The sequence below is a fragment of the Chiloscyllium plagiosum genome, unplaced genomic scaffold (genome assembly GCF_037043375.1).
Source record: "Chiloscyllium plagiosum isolate Xiang-an unplaced genomic scaffold, Cpla_swu_hap1 HiC_scaffold_20, whole genome shotgun sequence".
NCBI classification, from domain to species: domain Eukaryota; kingdom Metazoa; phylum Chordata; class Chondrichthyes; order Orectolobiformes; family Hemiscylliidae; genus Chiloscyllium; species Chiloscyllium plagiosum.
Window position 1 is genome coordinate 57,971,798 of NW_028270158.1, and position 8,867 is coordinate 57,980,664.

Consider the following 8,867-nt stretch of genomic DNA (forward strand, 5'->3'; position numbering starts at 1 on the left):
TGTCAAAATACCCTGTATTTTTTTTAAAATTTTATTTAACAGTTACAAATGTGTTTACAGAAAAACAGTTAACATTTACAGCTGTATACAAAACGACAATTTTACAAGCGAGAGGAGCAGCAAAGCTAGGCCCCAAACCCTACCAGTCAGCCAGTTTACAGGGAGAGGAGGACAAACCTCAAATCCCAGTTCCACATATGAAAAGATAGCAACAATGACATTTGTACATGAGACAACCCTGTTACATAGGAAAGTGCAGACAATACAGGCACAGCAAGCCCCCGTCCCTCCTGCCTTCCAACCACTCAAAGCAGTCCGCCCCTACACACCTTCCGACTCTCGATCCACCCCATGCCCCTTCCAGTTCTCTGTCCACTCTGACACACCTTTCGACCACCTCTAGGACAGCCCGCCCCAGTACCTGCCTGGGGTGACAGCACTGAGGAGTTACCTGCCTTCTAGCTCTGTCTGGCCCTACATACCATTGGGCTCTCACCCACCCCGATGTGACGTCCAGCCACCTCTAGGACAACCCGTCCCCTTCCCTGGGAGGCCAGCGTGCAGGATAGCCCACAAGCCTTCCGGCTCTCAGCTACTCTGACACCTTCTGAACACCTCTAGGACAGGCCTTCCCAATCACCCCTTCTCAGGACAGTGCTCAGAACGGCCTACCTACCACCTGGCTCTCAGGGTGACTGGCATCAGGGAGGCCTACCCACCCTCCGGCTCTCAGGGTGACAGCTTTCAGGATGAAACATGAGCCTCCCAGCTCACAGCAAGGCCTGCTAGACCCAGGGACACAAGACAGTGCAGGTGATAGACCCAACAAACACTACAATACAGTTAATTACCAAAAAAAACAGTCCTTTCTGGTACACATTCCAAATATAGAGACTTCAAAAATTTAGAGTCCAATCCCAGGAATGGAGTCCACTCTAGTTTTTAAGGTGCATTGTCCAAAATGGAGTCCATTCCAAACTGCGGAGTCCACTCCTGAAGGCAGCAAATGTACACCCCACAGCACACAGGTATTCAGTCTCCATGGAGTCCTGGCCCAGCCTTGGAAAACCAGACCCACTCACAGGAACAGTACATTGTACAGGTGCAGTTAACTCACAGGGGTTTGGTCCACTCCTGAAGGCAAGGTCTTGTCCTAGACTCCAGGATACAGCAAGTGCTCACCTCCCAGCACACACACAGGTGTTCAATCTTCAGAGGCCCAGTCCCAGGGCTAAGCCTCCCCACAGGAATAGCTCCTCTGGTAAAATATATGTCTTCCACAAGTGCTCAGTCCAGACACCAATAAAAAATGAAGACACGTACAAAAAACAAAGAAAACTAGAAAATCCAAGGGCTAAACCATACCACAAAATTAATATTACTCTTTTTTTTGAGAAAAGGATAAAAAGAGAAAAGAGTAACACACAGGCTGTAACCAGTTAGTGAAACAACAATCCCCTAATGCAAACTGAGTTACACCTGAAACACAATGTGTGCATCAGGAGTTTAACAATCAGTCCTCACTAAAAGGAATACCAGTTAACAAACTGGCTAAATAATTCAGTCAGTTCAGAAGTCAGGTTTCCCCCTCCAAAAAAAGAGAAAAGCAGAAACTAACAGTAACATACTGACTGTAATACCAGCTAACACAGAGTCAGTCCCCTAAACTGAGGAGACTCTGAATCTCCTGGTTATAATATTTTAAACAAATTACAAAACACATTTTACAAAAAAAAAAAGGGTTAACATTTACAGCTGTATACAATCACAATTTTACAATGGAGAGGAGCAGCAAAGCTAGGCCCCAAACCCTACCTTTCAACCAGTTTACAATGAGATGAGGACAAACCTCAAATCCCAGTTTCACATAAAAGACAGCAACAATGACATTATACATGAGATAATACTGTTACATACAAAAGTGCAGACAATACAGACCCAGCAAGCCCCCGTCCCTCCCACCTTCTGACCACTCTAAGGCAGCCTGCCCCTACACACCTTCTGGCTCTCTGTCCACCCCATGCCCCTTCCAGTTCTCGGTCCACCCTGACACCTTTCGACCACCTCTGGGACAGCCCACCCAGGTACTTGCCCAGGGTGACAGCGCTGAGGACAGCTACCCACCTTCTGGCTCTCGGTCCACCCCTACGTACCATTGGGCTCTCACCCACCCTGATGCGCCGTCCAGCCAGTGGCCTATCCTGGCACACCTTCTGGCCACCTCGAGAACAGCCCAACCCCTTCTCTGGGACGACAGCATGCAGGGTAGCCCACAAGCCTTCTAGATCTCAGCCTGCCCCTACGCGCCTTCTGGCTCTCGGCTGCTCTGACACCTTCCGACCACCTCTAGGACAGCCTGTCCCGATCACCCCTTCTCGGTACAACAGCACTCAGAATGGCCTACCCACCATCTGGCTCTTGGGGCAACTGGCATCAGGGTGGCTTACCCACCCTCCGGCTTTCACGACAGCCTACCAACCTTCAGGTTCACAGGATGATCTACCCACTCTCCACCTCTCGGGGTGACAGCTTTCAGGACGACCCATGAGCCTCCCAGCTCACAGCAAGGCCTGCCAATCCCAGGGACACACAAGACAGTGCAGGTGATAGACCCAGGAAACACCACAATACAGTTAATTACCAAAAAACAGAGTCCTTTCTGGTACACAGTCCAAATCTATACAGTCTTCAAAATACAGAATTCATTTCCAGGCAGAGTCCATTCCGGTATACAATGTGCAATGTCAGAAATAGAGTCCGCTCCAAACTGCAGAGTCCGTTGCTAAAAACAGTGTCCACAACCAAGGGCAAAGTCCACTCCCGAAGGCAGCACACACGCCCCACAGCACACAGGTGTTCAGTCTCCATGGAGTCCTGGCCCAGCCTTAGAAAACCAGGCCCACTCACAGGAACAGTACATTGTACAGGTGCAGTTAACTCACAGGGGTTTGGTCCACTCCTGAAGGCAAGGTCTTGTCCTAGACTCCAGGATACAGCAAGTGCTCACCTCCCAGCACACACACAGGTGTTCAATCTTCAGAGGCCCAGTCCCAGGGCTAGGCCGCCCCACAGGAACAGCTCCTCTGGTAAAATGTATGTCTTCCACAAGGGCTCAGTCCAAACACCAATAAATAGTGAAGACACATACAAAAACAAAGAAAATTAGAGTCCAAGGGCTAAGCCCTACCACAAAATTAACATTATCCTTTTCTCAAAAAGGAGAAAAGAATAACACACAGGCTGTAACCAGCCAGTGAAATAACACTCCTCTAATGAGAACTGAGTCACACCTGAAACAAATTGTTAAACTCCTGATGCACACAATCAGTCCTCACTAAAATGAATGCCAGTTAACAAACTGGCTAAATAATTCAGCCAGTTCAGAAATCAGGTTTTCCCCCTCCAAAAAAGAGAAGCAGCACCTAACAGAAACATACTGACTGTAACACCAGCCAACACAGAGTCAGTCCCCTAAACTGAGGAGACTCTGAATCTCCTGTTTATTTTTTAATTTTTTTCCCTCTCTTTTTTAAATTTTTTGTTAGTTTTTTCTCTTTTTTTAATTTAACCCCCACACTACCGCCTAACTGCAGTTGTGCTTATTTTTTCCACAGCACCCATGGTGTGTGTGTGCACATGTGTGAAAAAATATGGAACGCTTCACGAATTTGCGTGTCATCCTTGCACAGGGGCCATGCTAATCTTCTCTCTATCGTTCCAATTTTAGTATATGTACTGCCGAAGCGTGCACAATCTCCTATTTATTTAATTTTTCCTTTTTTTTTATTTTATTAAACAAATTACAAAACAGTTTACAAAAAACAGTTAACATTTACAGCTGTACACAAGAGACAGCAATTTTAAAGGGAGAGGAGCAGCAAAGCTAGGCCCCAAACACTACCGTCCAACCAGTTTACAGAGAGATGAGGACAAACCTCAAATCCCAGTTCCACATAGGACAAGACAGCAACAATGACATTTATACATAAGACAATTCTGTTACGTAAAAAGTGCAGACAATACAGACCCAGTAAGTCCCCGTCCCTCCCACCTTCCAATCACTCTAAGGCAGCCTGCCCCTACCCACCTTCCAGCTGTCGGTCCACCCCATGCCCCCTCCAGTTCTCAGTCTGCCCTGACACACCTTTCGACCACCTCGTATGACAGCCCGCCCTGGTACCCGCCCAGGGTGACAGCGGTCAGGACAGCCTACCCACCTTCCGGCTTCACTAACCACCCTCAGCACCTTCTGACCACCACTGGGGCAGCCCACCTCGGTACCTGCCCGGAGTGACAGCGCTGAGGACGGCCTACCTGCCTTCTGGCTCTCGGTCTGCCCCTACGTACCATTGGGCTCTCACCCACCCCGATGCGCCATCCGGCCAGTGGGCTATCCTGGCATACTTTCCAGCCACCTCTACGACAGCCCGTCCCCTTCCCTGGGATGACAGCATGCAGGATAGCCCACAAGCCTTCCGGATCTCAGCCCACCCCAACGCACCTTCTGGCTCTCGGCTGCTCTGACACACCTTTCGACCACCTCTAGGGCAGCCTGCCCCAATTACCCCTTCTCGGGACCACAGTGCTCAGAACGCCTACCCAGCATCTGGCTCTCAGGGCGACAGACATCAGGGCTTTCGGGATAGCCTACCAACCTTCAGGTTCACAGGATGGCCTACCCGTCCTCCGGCTCTCGGGGTGACAGCTTTCAAGACAACCCATGAGCCTCCCAGCTCACAGTAAGGCCTGCCAGACCCAGGGACACGCAAGACAGTGCAGGTGATAGACCCAGGAAACACCACAATACAGTTAATTACCAAAAAAAGAAACAGAGTACTTTCTGGTACACAGTCCAAACCTATACAGTCTTCAAGATATAGAATTCATTTCCAGGAAGAGTCCACTCCAGTATACGATGTGCATTGTCAGAAATAGAGTCCACTCCAAACTACAGAGTCCGTTGCTAAAAAGAGAGTCCGCAACCAAGGGCAGAGTCTACTCCTGAAGGCAGCAAATGCACAGCACACAGGTGTCCTGGCCCAGCCTTGGAAAACCAGGCCCACTCACAGGAACAGTACATTGTACAGGTGCAGTTAACTCACAGGGGTTTGGTCCACTCCTAAAGGAAAGGTCTTCACCCAAACTCCAGGATACAGCAAGTGCTCACCCCCGAGCGCGCGCGCACACACACACACGTGTTCAATCTTCAGAGGCCCAGTCCCAGGGCTAGGCCTCCCCACAGGACAAGCTTCTCTGGTGAAATATATGTCTTCCACAAGGGTTCAGTCCAAACACCAATAAAAAGTGAAGACACATACAAAAAACAAAGAAAACTACAATCCAAGGGCTAAGCCCTACCATAAAATTAACATTATCCTTTTCTCAAAAAAGAGTAACACACAGGCTGTAACCATCCAGCGAAACAACACTCCCCTAATGAGAACTGAGTTACACCTGAAACACAATGTGTGCATCCGGAGTTTAATAATCAGTCCTCACTAAAAGGAATGCCAGTTAACAAACTGCCTAAATGATTCAGCCAGTTCAGGAATCAGGTTTTCCCCCTCCAAAAAAAAGAGGGGAAGCAGAAACTAACAGTAACATACTGACTGTAACACCAGCCAACACAGAGTCAGTCCCCTAAACTGAGGAGACTCTGAGTCTCCTGTTTATTTTTTTTCTCTTTTTTTCATTTAACCCCCACACTACCGCCTAACTGCAGTTGTGCCTATTTCTTCCCCAGCACCCATGTTGTGTGTGTGCAGGTGTGAAAAAATATGGAACGCTTCACGAATTTGCGTGTCATCCTTGCACAGGGGCCATACTAATCTTCTCTGTATCGTTCCAATTTTAATATATGTACTGCCAAAGTGAGCACAATCTCCTGTTTATTTTGAATCTTTATTCAAATTCCACCACCAGGAAGATAGGAAAACACCCGGGTGGCCAGTGACAAACACTGCCCTTCACATCAAAGGGCAGTGCTGTGTGATCAAACAGTGTACAGGAGGACAGGGATTAAATCAAAATAGAATTGACACTCCAGTTTTTTAAAAAAAAATTTCTAAACCCCCACAATACCGCCTCACTGAGGTAGTGCTACCCTCCTATGTATTTTTTTTTCTTTTTTTTGTGCGCACCTCCTGGTTATATATTTTTTTCTTTTTTAAACCCCCACAATTCCCTATATTTTTTAAAAAATTTAACCCCCACACTACCACCTAAGTGCGGTAGTGCTTATTTTTTCCCCAGCACCCATGGTGTGTGTGTGTGCAGGTGTGAAAAGATATGGAACGCTTCACGAATTTGCGTGTCATCCTTGCACAGGGGCCATACTAATCTTCTCTGTATCGTTCCAATTTTAGTATATGTACTGCCAAAGTGAGCACAATCTCCTGTTTATCTCTGTCAGCCAGGGCTCCCTGATTGGCCCAGGCTAACACCAATCAAGGATCGAATGAGATCCATCTGGCCATCATCCCAATCACTCCAATGATCAACAAACGTGCTTTGGTTTTCAAAAATGCCACATTAGGAAAAGACCAAGAGGTAGTGAAAGAGGTAGTTAAAACTGAAAATGTCAAGAGTGCAAATGCAGAAAGAATCAGCAGAAACCTTATAGTCTCAGCAGTGGACTGGATAATAGCATTGTCTAGCTCAACAACTGGACCTGCTTCTCTACTCCCAACCTCTAGCTCTGAGTGGCAACCCATCCAGGTGAATTTTCCTGGTGCCAGTAAACTAAGAGGATATCTATAGGTTTGAAATCCGACTGAGAGAAGTGGACAGGAGGAGCAGTTTGAGGCCACATTATTTAATTAAACCACGGTCAGTTCACACAATACCAGAGCTGTGTGTTGTGTGGAGCAGAACTGTAAAAGCAGGCGGGTTCCTTGGGCATGCTGATCCTCACCGGCATGTGTCAAGTTTATAAGACAAACAAGCAATATTTCCGACACCCATGCTGTTCACCATGTGCTGTTCGATAAAGGAGTCACTGGACTCTGAAGACTGATTATTTTTCATTCCGTCCTTCCAGAGAGAAGCCGAGACAATGAGCTTGCACCTTCAATGGGTTAATGGTGAAAGGTAGCATTGAGTGCAGTTCATGTTCTGGGCACCATATATAACTTCAGAAATCTCTCTCTCTCTCAACATGCAATGTGTGAGCATGCCCAGGACATCATGCAGCAACACTTAACATCCGAGCTGCAGTTCACAAGCACATTTAGGAAATGGCAATGACTGCTGGTCCAGTTATTGATGCCCATGTCCTATGAATGAATGAAAAGAAAACTTACAAAGCTTTCATTCCATGCAGTCCACTGTAACACCCATACATGCGCAGGGTTGACCGCTGACAGTTACTCACATGTGAACCTCCATACAACAACCTGCTGTCCCATTGAATACTTGGGGTCCTTAAACAATACTCCTGCTGCCTGGACCCCTGGAGCATTGCTGGAGAAAACAATCTCAAGGTCTGCACAATTTCACCATCGGAAAGCAAGAGCCCAAGGGCAGTAATACAGGGAATGGGAGGGTGAAAGGACAGTGCAATCTCCAACAGCCCTCTTCTGATTTAACTTGACTTAATTGACCCGCTAATTCCATTCCCCAACATTCCCACACTTGTCAACAACTGTCACCTTACCGTCTCAGTCGCAATATGACTGACTCTTATTGGTGATGGTCATTGCCTGGCATTTGTGTAGAACGAATGTTACTTGCCAATTTTATGCCCAAGCCTGATTATTGACCAGATGTTGTTGCAATTGAACATGGACTGCTTCAGTATCTGAGGAGTTGTGAATGGTGCGGAACATTCTGCAATCATCGGTGAACATTCCCACTTCTGACCTTATGATGGAAGGAAGGTCATTGATGGAGCAGCTGATGATGGCTGGGCCTAGGAGACTACCCTTTGGAACTCCTGCAGAGAAGTCCTGGAGCTGAGATGACTGACCCCCCAACAACCACAACCATCTTCCTCTGTGCCAGGTATGACTCTAATCACTGGAGAGTTTGTCCCCTGACTCATTGATCCCAGTTATGCAAGGGCTCTTGGATGCCACACCCAATTGAAGCCTTGATATGAAGGGCTGTCATTCTCAACTCACCTCAGGAATTCAGCTCTTTTGTCCATGTTTGGACCAAGGCTGTAATGATATCAGGAGCTGAGTGGCCCCGGTGGAATCCAAACTGAGCATCAGTGAGCTGGTTATTGCTGAGGCAGTGCTGTTTGATAGCACTGTTGATGATACCTTCCATCACTTTACAGTGATGGCTCAGTTGGCTGGATGACTGGCTTGCAATGTACAGTGATACCAACAGAAGCTCAAATCTCACGTCCTGCTGAGGTCACCACTTTCTCAACCTTGCACCTCAACCTGAGCAGTGGTGACCCTTGGGTTAGACCACCACCAGTTGTCTCTCTCTCTGATGAGAGAGCAGCCCCATGCACCTTCAGGATTGGGACAACTTTTACCTTGATCCAGGGGTGTGACACAATATGCCGGTTGATCAGACAGTCATTATCATCTCTCCCATGAAGAAAGCTGTGTAATCTGTACTTTGTGAATATATTGTCATTCCATCACTCAGTAAAACCTTAACTGATTAAAGGATTCAACAGGGGCAGCTAGTTTTAAAGTCATTAACTTCTTGCTTATAAATACTGAATCTTAAACCTCTCTATCATACCTCACCTGATGATGGAGGTGAGCTCCAAAAGTTTGCAATTTCAACTAAGCCTGTAAGACCAAAACCTGGTGTTGCTTGGGTTTTGATCTGATAAAAACCTGATAAAAATCTGAAGAAGGGCTTATGCCCGAAACATCGATTCTCCTATTTCTTGGATGCTGCCT

At 47.2% G+C, this 8,867-nt stretch overlaps 3 non-coding genes across 3 annotated transcripts; all 3 read right to left on the reverse strand.

The window, feature by feature from the left end:
- Positions 1-3,644: 3,644 nt before the first annotated feature.
- On the reverse strand, positions 3,645-3,751 carry LOC122560930 (U6 spliceosomal RNA). Its single transcript, XR_006314845.2, has one exon. It is a non-coding gene; the product is annotated as a U6 spliceosomal RNA (small nuclear RNA).
- A 2,020-nt stretch (positions 3,752-5,771) lies between these two features.
- Positions 5,772-5,878, reverse strand: LOC148146631 (U6 spliceosomal RNA). Its single transcript, XR_015760664.1, has one exon. It is a non-coding gene; the product is annotated as a U6 spliceosomal RNA (small nuclear RNA).
- Positions 5,879-6,282: 404 nt separating this feature from the next.
- Positions 6,283-6,389, reverse strand: LOC122560929 (U6 spliceosomal RNA). The gene has a single exon (XR_006314844.2). It is a non-coding gene; the product is annotated as a U6 spliceosomal RNA (small nuclear RNA).
- Between the last annotated feature and the right edge of the window lie 2,478 nt (positions 6,390-8,867).